The following is a 22,754-nucleotide window of genomic DNA, read 5'->3' as shown; positions in this document are numbered from 1 at the left end:
CAGCCTTCTTGGCGTGAGATGAAATCTCATTGTAGTTTTGATCTGCATTTCTCTAATGGCTAATGATCGTGAACATTTCCTCATATATCTGTTAGCTACCTGAATGTCTCCTTAGTGAAGTGTCTATTCATATCTTTTGCCCATTTTTTAATTGGGTTATTTGTCTTTTTGCAGTTGAGGTTTTGCAGTATCATGTAGATTTTAGAGATTAGGGGCTGATCAGAAATGTCGTAGCTAAAAACTTTTTCCCAGTCTGTAAGTAATCTTTTTACTCTTTTGGTGAAGTCTTTGGATGAGCATAGGTGTTTGATTTTTAGGAGCTCCCAGTTCTCTAGTTTTTCTTCTGCATTCTTTATAATGTTTTGTATACTGTTTATGCCATATATTAGGGCTCCTAATGTTGTCCCTATTTTTTCTTCCATAATCTTTATCACTTTAGATTTTATATTTAGGTCTTTGATCCATTTTGAGTTAGTTTTGTGCATGGAGTGAGGTGTGGGTCTTGTTTCATTTTTTTGCAGATGGATATCCAGGTATGCCAGCACCGTTTGTTAAAAAGATTATCTTTTCCCCATTTAACTGTTTTGGGCCTTTGTCAAATATCAACTGCTCATATGTGGATGGATTTATGTCTGGATTCTCAGTTCTGTTCCATTGGTCCACGTATCTGTTGTTGTACCAGTACCAGGCTGTTTTGACTACTATGGCGGTGTAATAGGCTCTAAAGTCAGGTAAAGTAAGGCCTCCCACTTTGTTCTTCTTTTTCAGTAATGCCTTATTTATCTGGGGCCTCTTTCCCTTCCATATGAAGTTGGTGATTTGTTTCTCCATCTCATTAAAGAATGTCATTGGGATTTGGATCGGAATTGCATTCAATGTATAGATCACTTTTGGTAGAATAGACATTTTTATAATGTTAAGTCTTCCTATCCACAAGCAAGGTATGTTCTTCCACTTATGGAAGTCTCTTTTGGTTTCTTGCAGAATTGTACTGTAGTTTTCTTTGTATAAGTCTTTTACATCTCTGGTAAGATTTATTCCTAAGTATTTTATCTTCTTGGGGGCTACTGTAAATGGCATTGATTTGGTGATTTCCTCTTCGATGTTCTTTTTGTTAGTGTACAGGAATCCAACTGATTTTTGTATGTTTATCTTGTATCCCGATACTCTGCTGAACTCTTCTATTAGTTTCAGTAGTTTTCTGGAGGATTCCTTAGGGTTTTCTGTGTGTAAGATCATGTCATCTGCAAATAGAGGTACTTTGATTTCTTCCTTGACAATCTGGATGCCCTTTAGTTCTTTATCTAGCCTAATTGCTCTGGCTAGGACGTCCAGCACAATGTTGACTAAGAGTGGTGGTAAAGGGCATCCTTCCATAAATATTTTAAATTTTCTTTTTATTGTGGTAAATGTATGTGTTAACAACACACTTCTCATTCCCACCTTCTTCACACGCACAGTTCAGTGACATTGTATTCATCCTGTTGTGCAAGCGCCACCACTGTCTGTTTCTAAGCATATTGCTTTCTTAAAAATAGTATATTATTGTGTTTATGTTCCCATTCAACAGCTTCTACACAAATTGTTCAGTGACATTGGTTACGTTCTTCACAATGTGTGAACATTCTCATTATTTCTGTTCTGGTTGTTCTGTTTCCAATAATCTAATCTCCCTAACTCTTACTTTCTCATCTTTGTTTTAAAGTAATTGTTTACCATTTGGTCTCAACTAGACGATTTTTTACAGGAGCACAGTAGCTTTGAGTGATATTCATTATTTGTGAGCCAATCTGTTATTTACCTACAAGGTGACCCAAGGGGTTAGTTTCAGTTCAGAATTTGAAGAGTATTTCAGGGCAGTGCTTTCAGGGAGTCCTCAATTCTGAACCAGTCCAGTAAGCCTGCTTTTTTTAAATTAATTCGAGATTCTGTTCCATATTTTACTCCCATTCTATCAGAATCCATCTCTTGTGGCCCTGATCAGAACAGATAGTAGTGGCATTTGGGCCCCATGTAGTTCTTCTGGTCTCAGGACAGATGAGGCCATGGTTTCTGCAGACTATTTGTCTTGTAGACAAGTTTCTTCTTTGAGTCTTTGGTTTCCTACATTCTCTTTTGGTGCAGATGAGTAGGGACCAATGCTTGTATCTTAGAAGGCCACTCACTTTTAAAACCACAAGCATTACCCAACAAACTAGGACATGAAACCTAACTTTATGAACGATATCATGCCAGTTGACCAAGATGTTCCATGAGACTATGGTCCTAATACTTAAAATCCAGAAGACTAATCCTGTGAGCCTCATCTCAGCATCCTGTTTTTCTGATAGGGTAACCTGACCTTTTTTATTTTCCCTCATGGCATGTGCAGCTTCAAACACACCAGAAGGTGTCAGGTGACCATGATGGACCCCAGTTGACTCCACACAGGCCTCCTACCTCCCTTGGACTCACCCAAGGACTTCTTATGGTGAGTCTCCTTCCTCATGGTGGATTCTACTGCCCCAAAGCGTACTGACACCTCTTTCTGGAATGATCCGGTAACTGCTCTCTGTATTCCTTGTAGCCTGGCCAGCCTGCTGTATATGTTATTCCCAACACGATGATTGCACTTTGTAGTAATTATATACTCTTCCATTGGCAGAATGGTGGTTGGCCTGCTTTTACATTATAAAATATCACATATTTTAGGTACAATATTTAATAAGAAATGGCAGGATTTCATAGGTTTCTTTTCATGTGGTTTCGAACATTCTTTTGTTTGTTGTTGCTTTGTTTTTAGCCATCACTCCCCATGCTTTCTGCCTCCAGCCCTCCTAGCCATTAGTCTGCTGTACATCTTTGCATATTGTAGATTTTCATGTAAGTGGGATCATGCAATAATTGCTCTTGGAATTTCAGTTATTTCACTCAGAAGAATGTTTTGAGGGTTCATCCATTTATTGCAAGTAACGGAACTTCACTGCTCTTTATGGCTTTTTAAAATTGCATTTATCTCTTTGTCACATTTTGCTTATCCAATCATCTTTTGATGGATACTTGTATTGTTTCCACCTTTTTGATTCAGTGGATAATGCTACAATGAACATCAGTGTCCAAGTTGTGTTTTCTTCCTTTCATTCTTTTGTGTACATGCCTAGGAGTGGAATTTACAGGGTCATATGGTAATTTTATGTTAAATTATTGGAGGAGCCGCCAGACTGTATTGTACATTGGCTACAGCACTTCATATTCCCAATAGCAATATACAGAGCTTCCAGTTTGTCCACACCCTCACCAACTCTGTTTTGTTTGCTTGTTTTCGTTTTTTTCTGGCAATAGCCATCAGTGTGGGAAGGCATGATACCTGTCTGTAATTTTGATTTGCTTTTCCCTAATGACTGATAATGTTGAGCATCTTTTCATGTGCTTACTGACCAACTGTATATTTTCTTTGGAATAATGTCTATTGCCCATTTTTTAAGTTGGGTTGTTTGTATTTTTGTGTTTAGTTCTAGGCACTCTTTATTTCTCTGGATATGAAACCCTTAAGGAGAGTAGAGATTCCAAGTATGTTCTCACAATCTGTAGTTGTCTTCACTTTCTTGATAGTGCTCATTGATGCACGAAAGATTTAAATTTTCACCAAGAGAAATTTATCCGTTTGTTTCTTTTGTTTCTGTGTCATATCTATGAAGATACAGGGGAAAAAAATCCTAAAAAATAACCCTGATGTTTACTTCTAAGGGTTTTATGGTTTTAACTCTCATATTTAGGTCATCGATCCATTTAGAGTTAATTTTTGTATGTGATATAGAATATGTGTCCAACTTCATGCTTTCCATGTGGAGATCCAGTTGTCCCAGCATCTTTTGTTGAAGAGACTGTTCTTTGCCTGTTGAATGGACTTGGCATCATTGTTGAAACAAATTGGGCAAAGCTGTATGAATTCATTTCTGGACATTCAATTCTATTCCTTAGGTCTCTATGTCTATCCTTATGCCAGAACCAGACTGTTTTGTTTTCTGTATGTTTGTAGTGATATTTTAAATCTTGAAGTGTGAGCCCCATACTTTGTTCTTCTTTTCCAAGATTGTTTTGTGTATTCAGAGCGCTTTGTGTTTGCAATATATAAATGATAAGTACGTGGTAGATTTTCTCGGTTCTTGTGTGTTTGATTTTCTCTGCTTTATTTAATTTGTAAGTGGTAAGGCATGGATATTGAGATTTAGGAGCAAGGAATAGGAGAGTCTCAGCATCTTGACCCAGGAATGAAAATCCTACACCAAGATTGCATGAAGGAAATTGTTGGAAGGGCTGATGATATACAGAGCTGGGAGATATGAGGCCAGTTGTTTTTGAGGTGTATGTCATGGGATGGAGAGAGAACTTACTCTGAAGAATCAAGTCCTCCTGTGATAAAGAAAAGTGAAGTTTGCTGGGCTGTGCCCTGGCTACCATCAAGGGCACAAGGAGATTCAAGGAGGCAGAGTCCTGAGCGTCATAGTTTTGGGAGACAGGCAGGGCAGGTGTGTTCTCTGGATGAAGCTACTTTTCCCAACATTACAGTATGTAGATACATACTATCATCAGTAGTGTATAGATTTGTTTTTATAATGAGAACTTCCCACATACCCGTTTAATGAGACCATGGTTAAAGAGGCCTCACCACAGAGGCAGGTGCCAGTCTCCTCCCTGTTCACAAATGAAAGAAGTCCTCAGGGGCTTCTCACCAGCTGCCATACCCTATGGCCTCCAGTGACTGCTGAAATGAGCAGAGTCTGCACCTATTCCTGGCTAAGTACCTGAAAGACAGCAGTGGGGCGATGCAGAATCTGAATCCATGGTCTAGATGTTGATTGAGATAATGATTACATCACAATATTCAAAATTGCCAAAGCTCACTAAACTATAAATTGAAATGGGTGAGTTTCATTGCATGGAAATTGTACTTCAGAGAAACTGAGCTGTAATGGAAAGAATTCTTCCTTTTTTTTTTTTTTTTAACTGTATCAGTGCCTGATTTATAATAGTAGAAGACTATACGATTTCAGGCCCTGGCACAAAGGATTAAGGATTTGGCTGGTGATGGAAAGGTTGGTAGTTTGAGTCCACACAGAGGCTCCTAGGAACAAATGCCTGTTGATCTCCTTTGGAAGCTCAACCACGGAATACCCTCTGGAACACAGTTCTGTTGTGAAATGCATGGGATCACCATGAGTCAGAATTGACCCAACAGCACTGGTTTGGTTTTTCTTTTGGAACCAACCTGGCTTCCTCTTACTGACCCTGTGACCTTGTATGAATTGTGCCCCACAAGTACAATGGGAATGGACTCTAAATATGAGATAGTTTTGACTTTTAACTGTATCTTTAACAATCACTGAGAAAAACTTCACATGAAGTATATTCAGCAAATGATAGCAGATACAGATATTACTTTTGTTTTATGTTAATGTCCTAGTTCAAGTGAAGACAAGGATACTCTTCCTGCCTTTAGAAAAGCACAGTCAACAGGATAAGAACACTGGAACAGTGATGTGCAGTAGATGGCAAGGGGTCTGTGAGAGGGTGAAGTGAGAGATGGTGACAGGGCTGTGAGAGGGTGAAGTGAGAGTAAAGCTGGGCACATTCTCTGGAATAGAAAGGCATAACCCCAGGAACTTCCTGGACCTCTCTCCTTGTCCAGACCTGAGCCTACTCCAATATCCTTACAGAACCTTCTCTCCTTGTCCAGACCTGAGCCTACTCCAATATCCTTACAGAACCTTCTTTTTTTTTTTTAAGCATATTTATTTTTTTATTGAACTTGAGATGAAAGTTTACGGAACAAATTAGTTTCTCATCACACAATACATACATTGTTGTATGACATTGGTTAACAACCCCATGGCATGTCAACACACTTCTCAACTTTAGGTTCCCTATTACCAACTTTCCTCTTCCCTCCTACCTTCCAGTCTCTGCCCCAGACCTGGTGTGCCTCTTTAGTCTTGTTTTATTCCATGGGCCTGTTCAATCTTTGGCTGAAGGGTGAACCTCAGGAGTGACCTCATTACTGAGTTGAAATGGTGTCTGGGGGCCATGCTCTCAGAGTTTCTCCAGTCTCTATCAGGTCTCCAAGTCTGGTCTTTCTTTTGGAATTACAGTTTTGTTCTACATTTTTCTCCAGCTCTGTCCAGGACCCTCTATCGTGATCACTGTCAGAACAGTCAATGGTGGTAGCTGGACACCATCTAGTTGTACCGGTCTCAGTCTGGTGGAGGCCGTGGTAGATGTGGTCCTTAGTCCTTTGAACTAATCTTTCCCTTGTGTCTTTAGTTTTCTTCATTCTTCCTTGTTCCCGAAGGGGTGAGAACAGTGGAGTATCCTAGGTGGCCACTCACAGGCTTTTAAGACCCTAGACGCTACTCAGCAAAGTAGAATGTAGAACATTTTCTTTATAAACTATGTTATGCCAGTTGAGCTAGATGTTCCCTGAGACCATGGTTCCCACAGCCCTCAGCCCAGCAGTCCAGTCCCTCAGGGAGTTTGGATATGTTTATGGAGCTTCCATGACCTTGCTTTGTACAAGTTGTGCTGGCTTCCCCAGTATTGTGTACTGTCTTACCCTTCACCAAAGTTGCCACTTCCTAGGCTGAAATCTTTATGGGAGCAGATTGCCAGATCTTTTCTCCCACAGAGCAGCTGGTAGGTTCAAATCACCGGCTTTTCAGGTAGCAGCCAAGGGTTTAACTACTAAGGGCTTCTTAATTCAGCCTTTAGAAGGCCCAAAACCAAACCAGATGCCATCGAGTTGACTCCAGCTCTTGGTGACTCCATGTATTTCAGAGTAAAACTGTACTCCACAGGTTTTCGATAGCTGTGATCATTTGGAAGCAGGTTGCCAGGCCTTTCTTGCCAGCTGCCTCTGGGTGGATTTAAATAGCCAAAGTTTCAGTTAGTAGCCAAGCACTTAACTGTTTATGCTACCCAGGGACTCACAGCCCTTAAAAGTATTCAACAAAATAAATAGTTTAATGAAGTGTAAAGCTGATTACATTGTAAGAACAAAATTCAGTGTGATCCAAGCCATGGTCTTTTCAGTTGCCTCACATACTTGAGAAAGTTGAATAATTTAAAAGGAAGACAGAAGAAGAATCCATATGTTCAATCTGTGGTGTTGGCAAAGAACATTTAATATACTAGACTGCCGGAAGAACAAACAAATCGGTCTTAGAAGAAACACAACCAGAATGCTCCTTAGAAGCAAGGATGGTGAGACTTCAGCTTGCTTACTTTGGACACATCATCAGGAAAGACCAATAGCTAGAAAAGGACATCATGTCTGGTCAAGTGGAGGGTCAGCAAAGATGAGGGAGACCCTCAATGTGATGGATTCACACAATGGCCAATACAATGGGCTCAGACATACAATAATCATCAGTGGTGTTACTAGGGTTGGTGTCACGCAGTGTGGCAACTCATAATGTACCACACCCCCACCGGAGGTGGGCAGGGCCAGCCGGCAAACCGCCCACTGGAGGACGCAAACCCCACACAGCTCCCCACGACACCTCTCCTCTCCCATTGGCCAAGGCAAGACCCTCCTCCCTGCCCAACGGCAGGCCTCCCACATCCTAACTGGTGGGTCATGGTGTGGTGAGGGTGGCGACAAGTTACCTCACTGGGTGACAGGTGACCCCCAACCGTAGTGATGTCACTGCCTTGGTGGACCTTCCCCTGGTGGTGCTGGCCATCCAGCTGCCACCACCGCTGCAGAGTATCCTGGGGCCGTTTCGGTGTAACCCTCTCTGACAGCCTCAGGGCTTCACCCCCTAGTGATGCCATTGCAGGATGACCCAGGACTGGGCAACGTAAGGTCAGAGCCAACACCACAGCAGCTAATAACCAAATGTGACTGCCCTGGGCTGTGGGAGCTGCAGTACCCAAGGCTGTCCTCTGGGTGGGGCTGCTAGGAAAGCTGGGCGTGTATATCCTGCTTTCTGTGGACCCGCAAAAGATCAGTCTTTGGGTTGAGCATATTTGAGGGAATGACTCTAACTCTGCAAGTATATGAAAACTGCTTCCCAGTATGTATGCATTGTTTGACAGATTGATGTCATGTTGCCATTTCACCTATAAAGGAATCAGAGTTATTTTCAGATAAATTATTTCACTTAAGGACCTTTCCCACGTAGAAAAGACTTATGTTTAATGGAAAAACAAAAACACAGGGATGTAGGCTTTATGATGGAGTTCCTGGGTGATACAAATGGATAATGCACTCAGTCACTACCTGAAAGTTCGGAGGTTCGAGTCCACCCAGAGGCACCTTGGAAGAAAGACTGACAGTCCACTTCTGAAAAATTAGCCACTGAGAATGCTACGGAGTATAGTTTTACTCTGACGCACGTGGGGTCATCACCAGTCAGAATCAACTCAAAGGCAACTTTCTTTTTTTTTTTTAAGCCTGATAGGCAGTCTGCTTCAAACTTGGTGAACAATGTTTCCTATGTGACTACTTCTGGACTTGCTAGGTTAGGAGGAGGAGTAGCTTAGGGGTAAGAAACACTGTGCAGAAAATTCCATGCAAGTGGTTAGGCAAAGCAGTTTCCTTTTAGCCCCACACAGGATACGCTTTAAGCATTCTGACTTTTCTCGACATTGCACGGTCCTTTTTAAAAAACAATTAATGGCCAGGTGCAAAATCCCTTGTTCTTGAGATGGGAATGCTGATTTAAGGAGGCTGTTGGAATCTCCATTCCCTAACACCCCTACCTTAACTGTGTACACAGAAGATGTTTTTGAATTGCTTTAGAGGTTCCAAAAAACTGAAGAGAACAGGCCTTTGTCACTGGGAAACTGATAATTTGGCAGTGGTTGGAAAAGGCTAATGTCTTCCAGTATTAGCATGATTAATATTTTGAGCTATTTAATTTATGACCCAGATACTTATTGTTGTTGTAAAACACATAACCCAGTCTCACAAAGCCCTGTCCATCTGCACTTCTTTCTATCTGAGCACTAACTACCCACCCTGAGCTACCCAGAGAAGGAAGGACTTCTAAATAACCCTCTCTGAAAGTGGGGTGATCTTGTTTCTGCCTGGAGAGAGGCACACTGAAATGGAAGTCCTGTGGCCTCAACGAGCAGAGGTTGGGTAAGTGTTGGAGGCAAACGGCCAGGCTGTCTATGTACCTCTGTATACATACAGCCCTTAGTGGAGACAGCTGGACAGCTAAAAAAGGGCTGATGCATCGTTTTCATTTTGTTCCAGTGCATGGAAAGGTATGTAGAAGTTGCATTAAAAAATTTAACTTGGAATATTAATCATCCCTCCTAGATTTTTTTTTACTTCACCATGTAATTTATTGGGCAGAGTCTTAGTTATCTAGTGCTGCTAAAAAAAAAAAAAAAAAAAACCCAGTGCCATCGAATCAATTCCGACTCATAGCGACCCCATAGGACAGGGTGGAACTGCCCCACAGAGTTTCCAAGGAGCGCCTGGCGGATTCGAACTGCCGACCCTTTGGTTAGCAGCCATAGCACTTAACCACTATGCCACCGGGTTGCTACAGCAGAAATATCGTAAGTGAATGGCTTTAACAAACAGAAATTTATTTTCTCATGGTTTAGGGGGAGGCTCAAAGTCCAAATTCAGGGTGCTGGCTCTAGGGGAAGGCTTTTTCTCTCTGTTGAATCTGGAGGAAAGTTCTTTCTCTTCTGAGCTTCTGCTCCTGGGCGTCTTTGTGGCTTGGCATTATCTCTTGCCCCATCTCTGCTTCTAAAAAAAGAAAAAGCCTTCATTTAATCTCTTTTGTATTTCAAGATACACCATACAATCCTGTCTCATTAACATAACAAAGACACGCATTCCAAAATGGGATTATAGCCACAGGCATAGAGGTTAGGATTTACAACATATATTTTTGGGAGTCTTAGAATCGACTTGATGGCAGTGGGTTTTTAATTCAGTCCGTAACAGGAAGTTATCAAGTTCTATCTTTATCTCGTATTTTTAATGAGACACTTATATTCAGCACTGCTGAGAATACAAAAAGTCACATTTAGCAAAGCTTATCCAGTACTTTGGATTCCATGAAGCAGTGGAACAAAGAATCAGCGCAGGGGGGCCCTTGTGGGATCTGTGAATCATTGGGAGCAAGATGGTAAGACAAGGACCGAGACGTTTGGGCAGAAATAGAAAGGAATGTGCAGAAACATTCATTATATTTTCCTTCCTCTGTGCCTCCAGTATGCATTCGTCACGTCCCCCTTTCCCTATACCAGTACACATGTCTGCTGCTCCCACTTGATTTTAATTCAATCACAGGGAATAAATGACCCCCAGTTAATCTTTTCATCTGTATTTAATTCTGGATTTAGAGTAGAGGGTTCTTTGATCTCAAGCTTATCCACCAACCAGTTGCCATCTAGTTGACTGGGACTCATGGGGAACCCTTGTGTGTCCGAGTAGAACTGTGCTCCACAGCGTTTTCAATGACTGATGTTTTGGATGAAGATCATCAGGCCTCTCTTCCTAGGTGCCTTTGAATGAACTGGAGCCGCCAAACTTTTGGTTAGCAGCTGAATGCTTAACAGTTTGTGCCTCCCAGGTACTTCATTCCCAGCTGTTGTTGTTAAAAAGTGCCATCAAGTCAGTTTGTTCCAACTCTTAGTGACCCCTGTGTACAACAGAATGAAACGCTGCCAGGTCCTGCACCGTCCTCGTGATCATTGTTATTCTTGAGCCCATTGTTGCAGCCACTGTGTCAGTCTATCTCATTGAGGGTCTTGCCCTTTTTTGCTGACCCTCTACCAAGCATGATGTCCTTCTCAGAGACTGGTACCTCCTGATAACATGTTCAAAGTATATGAGATGAAGTCTCACTATCCTCGCTTCTAATGAGCATTCTGGCTGAGCTTTTTCCAAGACACATTTGTTCGTTCTTTTGGCAGTCTGTGTTGTATCCAATATTCTTCACCAACAGCCAAATTCAAAGGCATTGATTCTTCTTCAGTCTTTCTTATTCATTGTCCAGCTTTCACATGCGTATGAGGAGATTGAAAACACCATGGTTTGGGTCAGGTACACCTTAGTCCTTAAAGTGACGTCTTTGCTTTTTAAAACTTTAAAGAGGACTTTTGCAGCAAATTTGCCCAGTTCAATGCATCTTTTGACCTTGATGGTGCATCCACGGACATTGATTTTGGATCTAAGAAAAATGAAATCCTTGACAACTTCAGTCATGTCAGTGCCCATGATGTTGCTTATTGGTCCAGTTGTGAGGATTTTTGTTTTCTTTATGTTGAGGTGTAATCTATACTGAAGGATGCGGTCTTCGATCTTTATCAATGAATGCTTCGAGTCCTTTTCATCTAAAGCTAGTAACCGGTTATTTGCCAATTTACGTATTTAAAAATGAATTTATAGGAGTTCATCTCCTATTTAAGAAGGCAGAGAGGAAGGAATTCTGCTTTTTGAAATTAGAGCATTTCACTATGTGAAAATTCCATGTGTATATATTTATGTGTGTGTGTGTATATATATATATATATATACACACATACATATATATAATTATTTCTTACCTAACCACATTAGGTGTTTCCCATTTTATTGATTCATTGGCCATACATCAGTAGCATTTAAGAATCTTAAAAAAATAAATAAGACTAGTCATGTATTTTAACTCTTCTGCTCTGAGCTCTGTGGATCGTGGGAAATGACACAGACACTGCACACGTATTCAGGTGCATCTCTGTCTCTCCTCTCCTCCCCTCCCTGAGCTCTCTTGGTTTCCTCCACTCAGTAGAAGAGAATCATAGGAGGTCAGGATGGTCTTTGTGTAGATCGAGATAGGATGCCAGGGAAGTCCTGTTTCCTTTTACAGAGTCCTCTCCCTTGTAGAGAAACTGACTGAAGTTGTCAAAAATGTCTTCCTAGTGGGATGTAGACCTCAAATTCCCGTAAAAAGACCAGACGTAATGATCTGACTGAGACTAGAAGGACCCCAGGGGTCGTGGTCCCCGGACCTTCTGTTAGCCCAAGACTGCAACCATTCCCAAAGCCGACTCTTCAGACAGGGATTGTACTGGACTATAAGATAGAAAATGATACTGGTGAGGAGTGAGCTTCTTAGTTCAAGTAGACACATGAGACTATGTGGGCAGCTCCTGTCTGGAGGAGAGATGCGAAGGCTAAGACGGACAGAAGCTGGCTGAATGGACACAGAAACAGGGTGGAGAGAAGGAATATGCTGTCTCATTAGGGGGAGAGCAACTAGGAGTATATAGCAAGGTGTTTATAAATTATTGTATGGGAGACTGGATTTGTAAACTTTCACTTAAAGCAAGCACAATTAAAAAAAAAAAAGAAGAACCTTAGAGACCATATTCATTGTATCCTTTACTGTACAGAATAGAAAACCAAGCTCTAGGCAAGGGAAGAGACTAATCCGAAGTCAAAGCAAACTGAACGAGAGGTCTCCATCTCCTGCCTCTGCTTCAGAGTCCATCCTCCTCCATCTGTGGCTTTTTCCCACTGCTTTGTGCTCTTTTGCCAACCTCTCCCTTCCTTTCACCAGGCATTTAGGAGAGCACTAGAGCCTGGGAAGAATGTTAGGAGTCAAATGACAGCAGCGTTAGAAAGTCTTGTCTTTAGTATACATAACTTAAGAAAGAGAAGGCTTTGGATTATTCTGAGCAACTCCTTCCTGCATAGGTGCCTTCCATGTGAACATTTGCACTTACCAGCTCTTAGAATTGTGATGAAGGATGTCATGGATTGAATTATGTCCCCCCAAAAATGTGTGTATCAGTTTGACTGGGCCATGATTCCCAGTATTGTGTGGTTGTCCTCCATTTTTTTATTGTAATTTTATGTTAAAGAGGATTGGGGTGGGATTGTAACACCCTTACTAAAGTCACATCCCTGAGCCAATGTAAAGGGATTTTCCCTGGAGCATGGCCTGTACCACCTTTTATCTTACAAGAGATAAAAGGAAAGGGAAGCAAGCAGAGAGTGGGAACCTCATACCACCAACAAAGCAGTGCCAGGAGTAAAGCGTGTCCTTTGTACCTGGGGTCCCTGCGTGGAGAAGGGCCTAGTCCGAGGGAAGATTGATGAGAAGGCTGGCAGAGAGAGAAAGCCTTCCCCTGGAGCTGATGCCCTGAATTTGGACTTTTAGCCTACTTTACTGTGAAGAAATAAATTTCTCTTTGTTAAGCCAAAAAAAAAAAAAAAAGTCTTCCTAGTGGTTCTTGAGCTTATGTCTAACTGCAGTATCTGTTCATTTCCTAGCATGAATTAATACACAGCAGTTCATGTTAATGTTGCTACAGTGAAGATGTAGAATATTCTTTATTTCTCCCGATGCTTGGGAGGACATTAACTACAGTGGAATGCTAGGATTTATTGAGCCATTTTATTCCTGCTTATAGGCTAGCAATTGGAATAAGCCTGTAAAATGCTGGTTACTTTCAGCTTTAAACTTCTGCTTTCAAGTCGGAGCTGAAGCAGACATGAGGCGAGAGGAAGAGAGAATTGGGCAGAGAGAGAAAAGGAAAGGAGGCTTTAGTGAGAAGGAACAGCTTTACAAAGGAGACTTTTTTGAGGTTTATATTGTAATTTACATTTGTGCTCACAGTTTATAACAATCACAGCATTTTCCTTTTGATGTCGTTGTGTGTTGTTGACAGTTTCTTTTTCCCACTTAGTTTTTTGTGCTCAGTAGTTTATCCTTATATATTGTCTTTTCTTCTTTTTCATTGTTGTTGATTTTGTTTTTACAGAGTCTTTATGTTTTTCTTGTATTTTATTTTGATGTGTAGGATTGTTAGTCTCCTTTGTGGTTACCTTAATATTTACCCCTATTTTTCTAAGTTTAAGCTGAACTTTTATTTCTTTATGTTGCCTTGACTTCCTCTCCATATGAAAGATCTATGACTACATTTTTTAGTCCCTCTTTATTGTTTTAATGTTGTCATCTTTTACATAATGACATTGCTGTTTTCCTATTTTGAGCATTTTTTTATCTTGATTTATTTTTGTGATTTCCCCATCTGGGCTGATACTTGGTTGCTCCATCCTATGTTCTAGTTTTGGGTTGATATCTGATATTATTGATTTCCTAACCAGAGAACTCCCTTCAGTATTTCTTGTAGTTTTGGTTTGGTTTTTAAAAATTCCATAAACTTCTGTCTATCTAGAAATGTCCTAATTTCACCTTCATATTTGAGAGACAGTTTTGCTGGTTATATGATTCTTGGCTGGCAATATTTCCTTCAGTGCTTTATATAAGTCATTCTATTGCCTTCTTGCCTGCATGGTTTCTGCAGAGTAGTCTGAGTTTATTCTTATTGACTCTCCTTTGCAGGTGACTTCGTTTATCCCCAGCAGCTCTAAAAATTCTCTCTTTATCTTTAGTTTTGGCAAGTTTGATTATAATATGTTTTGGTGACTTTCTTTTGAGATCTACCTTATGTGGAGTTTGATAAGCATTTTGGATAGCTATCTTTCATGATATCATCTTTCATAATATCAGGGAAGTTTTCTGCCAACAAATCTTCAACAATTCTCTCTGTATTTTCTGTTCTCTCTCCCTATTTTGTTACTGCAATCACTCATAGGTTTTTTTCTCTTGATAGAGTCCAACATGATTCTTAGGATTTCTTCATTTTTTTTAATTCTTTAAGCTGATTTTTGTTCAAATATATTGGTGCCAAGTGTTTTATCTGCAGTCTCACTAATTCTGCCTTCCATTTCCTCAATTCTGCTCCTCTGACTTTCTATTGAGTTGTCTGATTCTGTAATTTGATTTTTAATCTTCTGAATTTCTGATTTCTGCCTCTCTCTGGATTCTTGCAGCTTATTAAATTTTTCATTATGTTCTTGAATAACCTTTTTAATTTCTCCAACTTCTTTATCTCTGTGTTCCTTGCCTTGTTCTGCATTTTGCCTGATCTCCTTCCTGATCTCTTGAAGAATTCTGTATGTTAAATTTTGTATTCTATATCTGGTAATTCCAGGAATACATCTTCCTCTTGAAGATTCCTTGGTTCTGTGTTTTGAGAGCTTGTTGAAGTGATCATGGTCTGCTTCTTTATGTGATTTGATACTAACGGTTGTCTCCGAGCCATCTATAAGTTATTGTATTTATTTACTTTATGTTTGCTTACCGTATGCTAGCTTCTTGCTTTCTTTTATTTTGATCTGCTCAAATAGGCTGCTTGAGTGAGCTAGCTTGATTATTTTCACATTTGAAGCTCTAACATCCTGTCACCAGATGGCTAGATCTTTTACCAGGTATATGAGCCTAGGAGTCCATTCACTTTTCTTATATGGATTCAACTCAGGTGTCCAGGTAGTTGGTCATCAAGTGTGTGGTTCAGGCTCTGTCCTACAGTATTAGAGGGCCAGGGGTGATTGGTGTAGGCACAGGTATCTGGTTGCATGAGGGGGTCACACTCTGAACAAGGTAGGGGGCTGACAACCATCCCCTGAGTGTCTGTGACGAAAGTGTATCCCTGTTCCGTAAAGCTCACAGGTGGGTGGATTCTGCAGCTGGACCATGGGCACCCAGTGCTTTTGGTTGTAAGGACTGGGAGGTACCACTTATCCTTAGAGCCTTGTCACAGGTGGGTAGGTGATGTGGGTGGAGCCACCAGTCCTCAGGCCCCTGATGTGGGTAGGTGAGGACCCTGTTTAATAGGCAGAGCAGTGTCAAATGTCAAAAAACCGCCTCTCCATTGCACAGCTGAAACAGTTGAAGTCATATCTCAAGCACATACACGATTGCAGCCTGCTAACAAGGGCCAAATCTCCTGAAATGGGCCCATACAGGGCCATGCAGGGGTGAAAGGTATTCAAAGTCCACGGACTGCTTGTGCCTGGACAGGAGCCACTTCTGTCCTGAGCTCCCCAATTGTGAATTTATTCCTCGGAAAGGTTGTGGAGAGACTGGAACACTGATACACTGCTGGTGGAAGTGTAAAATGTACAACCACTTTGGAAATTGATTTGGTGGTTCCTTAAGAAGGTAGAAATAGAACTACCATATAATCCAGCAATCTCACTCCTTAGAATATATCCTAGAGAAATAAGAGCTTTTACACAAATAGATTTATGCACACCCATGTTCATTGCAGCACTGTTTACAATAGCAAAAAGATGGAAGCAAGGAACCAAGGTGCCCATCAAGGAATGAATGGATAAATAAATTGTGGTATATTAACACAGTGGAATACTACTCATCAACAAAGAACAATGATGAATTCGTGAAACATTTTATAACATGGAGGAACCTGGAAGGCATTATGCTGAGTGAAATTAGTCAATTGCAAAAGGAGAAATATTGTATGAGACCATTATTATAAGAACTTGAGAAATAGTTTAAACAGAGAAGGAAATATTCTTTGATGGTTACGAGAGTGGGGAGGGAAGGAGGGAGAGGGGTATTTACTAATTAGATAGTAGATAAGAACTATTTTAGGTGAAGAGAAAGATAACACACAATACAGGAGAGGTCAGCAGAACTGGACTAAACCAAAAGCAAAGAAGTTATCCAAATAAACTGAATGCTTCGAAGACCAGCGTAGCAGGGGTAGGGGTTTGGGGACCATGGTTTCAGGTCAATTGGCATAATTAAATCTATTAAGAAAACATTCTGCATCCCACTTTGGAGAGTGGCATCTGGGATCTTAAAGGCTAGCAAGTGGCCATCTAATATGCATCGATTGGTCTCAACCCACCAGGAATAAAGGAGAATGAAGAACACCAAAGACACAAGGTAATTATGAGCCCAAGAGACAAAAAGGGCCACATAAACCAGAGACTGTATCAGCCTAAGACTGGAAGAACTAGATGGCGCCCAGCTATAACCCATGACTGCCCTGTCAGGGAACATAACAGAGAACCCCTGAGAGAACAGAAGAGCAGTGGCGATACAGACCTCAAATTCTGGTAAAAAGACCAGACCTTCTGTTAGCCCAAGACAGGAAACATTCCCAAAACCAACTCTTCAGACAGGGATCAGACTGGACAGTAGGATAGAAAATGATACTGGTGAGGAGTGAGCTTGTTGGATCAAGTAGACACATGAGACTATGTGGATAGCTCCTGTCTGGAGGGGAGATGAGAAAGCAGAGGGGTCAGAAGCTGACTGAATGGACACAAAAACAGAAGTAGAGAGAAGGAGTGCGCTGTCTTATTAGGGCGAGAGCAACTAGGAGTATACAGCAAAGTGTGTATAAATTTTTGTATGAGAGACTGACTTGATTTGTAAACTTTCACTTAAACTAAAATAAAAATTAAAAAAAAAAAAAAAAGGGACCGGGCACTAAAAAAAAGAAAGGTTATGTGTTTATCTGAATATACTATGGCTAATGAAGAATGTTTCTCCTACTTGGTATTGCAAAACAGACCTAAAAGTATGATGGAAATGAATGTTGAGTATTGTAAAAAAACAGAGTGTGTAACCCCACCCTTCAGGCAATACTGATTGCTTATGCTAAAAGGGAAGCGAAGATTTGCCCAAAAAGAAACACAGGCTGTTCATGTCAATGCAGTAGCCCTGTGTATAGAATATTGGGGGGTTAGGTAGAAAACCTGAACCCCATCCAGAAACTTTGGAGCAGGAAATTTGCATTTAAAAGACATGCAGACATGGAACTGCTGGGAGAGCAGGGGATTTGCCTTTGAAGGGCAATTACCTACAGAGGAAAAAAAAGACTGTTATGCTTTTTGAATTGAGGGCAAATGGTATGTCATTTTTATGTTTATTTTTTTAAGATTGTACCTGTGACCGGTTACCTGGCTGTTGCCTAAGGTGAAATAAGCAACGAGTTAATGCCTACTATGTGGGGCACAGTCCTGTGAAAATTGGAGGGATGCATCAAGGGATGAAATGTCAGTGCCCATCAGAAGAACCCCCTTCAAGACCTGGGAGATGGTGAGTAGATAGACTGGTATGTTCATCTTAGGTGATCAGCTGCATCCATGAGATGAATGGAAGTGGGGGAGGTACAGCAATGAAGAGGTCAGCTGAGTTTGTACATGTTCCTTTGGCAGCTGGTAACCTAGCCCTGGGTGGCTAGGGATGAGAGAGAGAGAAGGGGGCAGCTGATCTGAAGAGCAAGGAGTTTCACGGACTACATCTGAAGTGCAGAGAGTTGTGTGGACTCCTGAGTCTACCACTGGTGCTCGTTAACCTAGCCCAGGGTGGGTGGGGATGAGTTGACCTCAACTGAATGAGGCATAACTGACAAAACCCCCAAATGAATGGGATGAAGATGACCTGGCCCAGGTATAGAGGAAAGATAGAAAGGATTTTTGTTTATTTATTTATTGTGTTTTAAATGAAAGTTTACAAATCAAGTCAGTCTGTCATACAAAAAGTTACACACGCCTTGCTACGTACTCCTAGCTGCTCTCTCCCTAATGAGATGGCACATTCCTCCTCTCCACCCTGTATTCCCCATGTGCATTCAACCAGCTCCTGTCCCCCTCTTCCTTTTCATCTCGCCTTCGGACAGGAGTTGCCCACATAGTCTTATGTATCTGCATGAGCCAAGAAGCTCACTCCTGACAAGTACCATTTTCTGTCTTATAGTTCAATCCCTGTTTGAAGAGTCGGCTTTGGGAATGGTAGAGAGAGATCTCTGATGCCGCAAAGTTGGCATAAACAGCGCAATTCACTCCAATTTGATGGCTTGCTTTGGACTGGGCTTTGGTTATGGATACAGATGCTCAAAATTCCAACTGGAACAGGAAATTCTTGAGACCAAGAAACATGCTTATCTCCTCAGAGTACTGTTTTGATAGAGATGGGCAGTTTAAGCACTGGCTATCTAAAATGGGCAGTAAAGGCCTGAGGTGTCTGACTTAGATGCTTTCATGAGTGTGCTTACACTCAAAATGAAGGGGACAAGGGAGAGTCCTCTTTTCCTGATGGGTCTGGTGAAGAGAGTGTGGAGGAAGATGCTAATATGACTTAGGATTCAGCTGTGAGTAATAATAGTTAACCAGGGGCAGTCGTGATTGTAAAAAATATAATTGTAGAAGCTGTAACTGAAAGAGTGGACAAAGAGGGAAGCCTGTGCTAGACTAGAGTGTAGTGGCTGAACAGAAAATCCTTTAAATGTTTTGCTATGCTGATATCTCTAGATGTTCAGAGCAAGGGAATAATACTCTCTGAGTTTAAATTTTCAGAGAGACCAGAAAGCATGAAGCCAGGGCAGCCTTTTGGAGAACCTGACCAAATCAGATGTTCACCTGAAGCAGACATGAGTGGCTGGTACCTGAGTGACCTCACTCTGAGTAGTTTTTGCCCTACTGAAGGACTAATTATTAAGGACTGATTCGGACTAGCAAAATGTACAGTGGAGGGAAGTAACCCTCCAAATGTTATGTATAAGAACCCATGGCCAGAAAAGGCCACGGTGTGGTCTACAGGACACTGGGTTTCTCATATTTATGGCCTTTCTGGCCTTGGGTTTATAATTCTGGCAAAAATAATTGGTTGGTCCATAGCCTGCCTTGTGATTGGTCTATTATATACATACCTTGCAGGCATTGGTCAGTCTACTATGTGAGTAGGGTGTATAAAACCACATGATAGAATTAAGTGACCTTGAGGGAATTGGTTGATTACTATGCAAATTAAGTGACTATGGCTTGCCAAGAAGACTGGTCAATTTTTGGTCTGGTGGGAGGACCATGCCTTGTAGTTGACAGAGAGTAGGCTTACTTAAGGGCAAATCACACAGAGGTTCAGGAAATCTCACTATCAAGAAGAGCCTAGAGCATTTGGACTTGGGGTCCCTGCACTGAGAACCTCCTAGACCCAGGATAGAGAGCTGTAATGCTGGAGACAGTGAGAGACAGCAAGATACTGTTTGAGATGGTATAGCAGTATGAGTGGCAGCAGTGCAAACAAGCGGCAATAAATGGTGGCAGCAGTATGTGTGGCGGGAACCAAGACACACGTGCAAGATGGCTGCTGTGGACTTGCTGACCCATGGAGAGAGAGGGATCTGAGTGCCTTCAGGCAGGAGGCTTGCTGCCACAGTGGGGTGCCTCCAGGTATTTGTCAGCAGAGCTAAAGAGCTGTAATACTTGCCAGAGAAGGGCACAGCCAAGGCTGGCACCAGGCACAGCTGAGAGAAGGCCTGATGGCAGAGATGGCCCAGGGAAGGCCTGCCTGCAGTCACCGTCAAGAAGGAGCTGAGAGCTGACTTGGTTGGAAGTTGTCAAACTATATCCTGTCTCCTAGTTGTATCCTGTTACTTCCAAGTTGATCCTGGTCCTGAGTTGTAACCTGGTACCACTCCAATAATCATGAGAGTGGTCTGTGAGTCCTGTGTCCTCATTGCACTGAATTATAGAACCCAGCAGGGAAGTCATGACGGGGGAACAGCTGGTGTTAGAAATGGTGAAAAAATTGGAGAGTGGGTGTATGCCTGACTTCCACTTCATAGCAATCAGGCTTATACTGATCTTGATTCTCTTTCCTCCTTGTGGATATAGACAAGGTCTGACACTAGTAGATTACACACATGCACACTATATATACACACACATCTTCTCCTCACTTATCGGCTGTCTTGTTATTTAACATTTCACATTACAACAATAGCAAAAAATCTACTATGCAACTCTTTTGCACATAAATGACATAAGTCTGGCAGTAACGAACACCAAGGTGCGAGGCGAGAGTAACACCGGCTGTGATGGTTAAGGTTTTGTGTCACCTTGGCTGGGCCATGATTCTCAGTGGTTTGGCAGTTATGTAATGATGTAATTTGGCAGTTATATAATTGAGTATAATGATACAGTCACCCTCCATTTGGAGATCTAATGAGGTCATCCTCCATTTTCACATAATGCCGATTTTTGCATAACAACCTGGTCTGTGGGACCTAACCATGTTTATATTAATATTATTTCACCTGCACACTATGATTTTTCCCTCTTAGGTATAGCACAGGATCCTGAGACACACAGACACTTGTCTGAGTACCCAAAGAAAAGACATTGGCTTTCATGTCTGGCTGAAATGATTTGAATCATGGATGTACCAGCATCTAACTTTGGTAAGTTATTACACATCTGTTAGTCTTAGTTTTATCATCACTGAAATAAAGATATTATTCTCAACCTATTAGGGTTACAGCAAGGATTATATAAGAAATTACATGTAAAATTATCTAGTGTTAATGTCTGGCACAATATAGGTGCTCACTAAATGATAGCTTTATTATCATTGTTATTATTATTGTTACTTTCTACTAATACTAGGTCAGCATGAAAGTAAAGTAATTCTGTTCTTTTCCCCAACACGTAAATGTAGGCAAGGATACTAGAGTGTGCTTACCCACAATTTTATTGAGCTCTTTTACCCCTATCAGCTAGAGAACATAGGCTACTAGTTTTTCATAAAGCATTTCAAATTCTGCAGTCAATCTCCAAAGTGGTCCAGTAACTAAAAAATGATTAATAAATTCTTGGAATCTGTTTTCTTGGTTGGTAAGCATTTCTTCTTGTAAGATGCTAAGTAAGGATGAAAGTCACTACTCTAGGGAAGACAAAGTCATATCTTTTTTTTTTTCTATGGTTGCTCAATCTTTGAAACTCAAGTATTTTAGAGTAGTTACTAAGATTTACCACTGACATACTGCAGTGGCTTGCATTTTGCTATGATGCTGAAAGCTATACCACTGGTATTTTAAATGCCAGCAGGGTCATCCATGGTGGACAGGTTTCAGCAGAGAATCCAGACTAAGACAGACAAGGAAGAAAGCCTGGTGATCTACTTACAGAAATCAGCCAATGTTCTATGGATCACAAGAGAACATTATTTCATATAGTGCTAGAAGATAAGACCTTCAGGTTGAACAGTACTCAAAATATACAAACATACCAATGATGATAAAGATGACACAGGACTGGCAATATTTTTTTCTGTTATACACAAGGTTACCATGAGTCAGAGCCAACTCAACGGCAACTAAAAACTAACACCAACGACTAAGATTTAACATATTGAACCATATTTATACATGGCCCTTTCATATATATACTGGCACCAATATAACTTTTTTTTATATTTTCCAAAATAATTCATTAAATAGTTCTTATAAAAATATGCATACATTTATTTATATTGCTATAACATCAATGCTAATAATCCTGAAGAAAATGCTAAATTTAAAAAATATTTTCCTTTTAAACCAACTGCACTTTTAAACATAATTTAGTTTATTGAATTGAGAATATATTTCTACATCGGCATAAAAAATTCTATTAGTTATCTATTGCTGTGTAAAAAAATTAATTCAAAACTTGGCATCTAAAAAACAAAAAACAAATGCCACATGTTTTGCTACATATATCTTACTGCAATAAAATAAATAAAGTTTTGAAAAACCCAACAACAACAAACCTTTATTACCTCATACTTTATGGTGGGGCAGGAATCCAGGCACAGTTTATCTGGCTGCATTTCAGTCAAGGTCTCTCATGAGGTAGCAGAGGTTGTCAAGTTGTGAGCTGGGCTGCATTCTCATCTGAAGGCTCAACTAGACGAGGGAGAGGGATCCACTTCCAATTCACTCATGTGGTTGTTGGCCATCTTTGGCCCTCACCATGTGGACTTCTCTACAGTGCTGCCTCAGTGCAGCAGCCTTCTTTCCCCAGGTTGAGTGATCTGAACAAGAGATCACCCAACACAGAAAGAAGGCGCAGCCTTTTTTTTATAACCTAATCCAAAAGTGAGCCCCTGGCTGGCACAAAC

General features: G+C 41.0%; 1 long non-coding RNA gene across 1 annotated transcript in view; it reads left to right on the top strand.

Annotated features, from left to right (window-relative positions):
• LOC135232872 (uncharacterized) overlaps nucleotides 1–22,252 on the top strand; it is a 75,692-nt gene extending 53,440 nt beyond the window's left edge. The window contains exons 3-5 of the long non-coding RNA XR_010323491.1: nucleotides 17,753–17,912; nucleotides 20,938–21,054; nucleotides 21,698–22,252. This is a non-coding gene — a long non-coding RNA (uncharacterized LOC135232872). The remainder of the gene's footprint in view (nucleotides 1–17,752; nucleotides 17,913–20,937; nucleotides 21,055–21,697) is intronic.
• The last annotated feature ends 502 nt before the right edge of the window (nucleotides 22,253–22,754 follow it).

This window comes from Loxodonta africana, chromosome 11 (genome assembly GCF_030014295.1).
Source record: "Loxodonta africana isolate mLoxAfr1 chromosome 11, mLoxAfr1.hap2, whole genome shotgun sequence".
Taxonomy (NCBI): domain Eukaryota; kingdom Metazoa; phylum Chordata; class Mammalia; order Proboscidea; family Elephantidae; genus Loxodonta; species Loxodonta africana.
The sequence above is the reverse complement of the archived record's forward strand: the minus strand, read 5'-3'. Positions and strand labels throughout refer to the sequence as shown.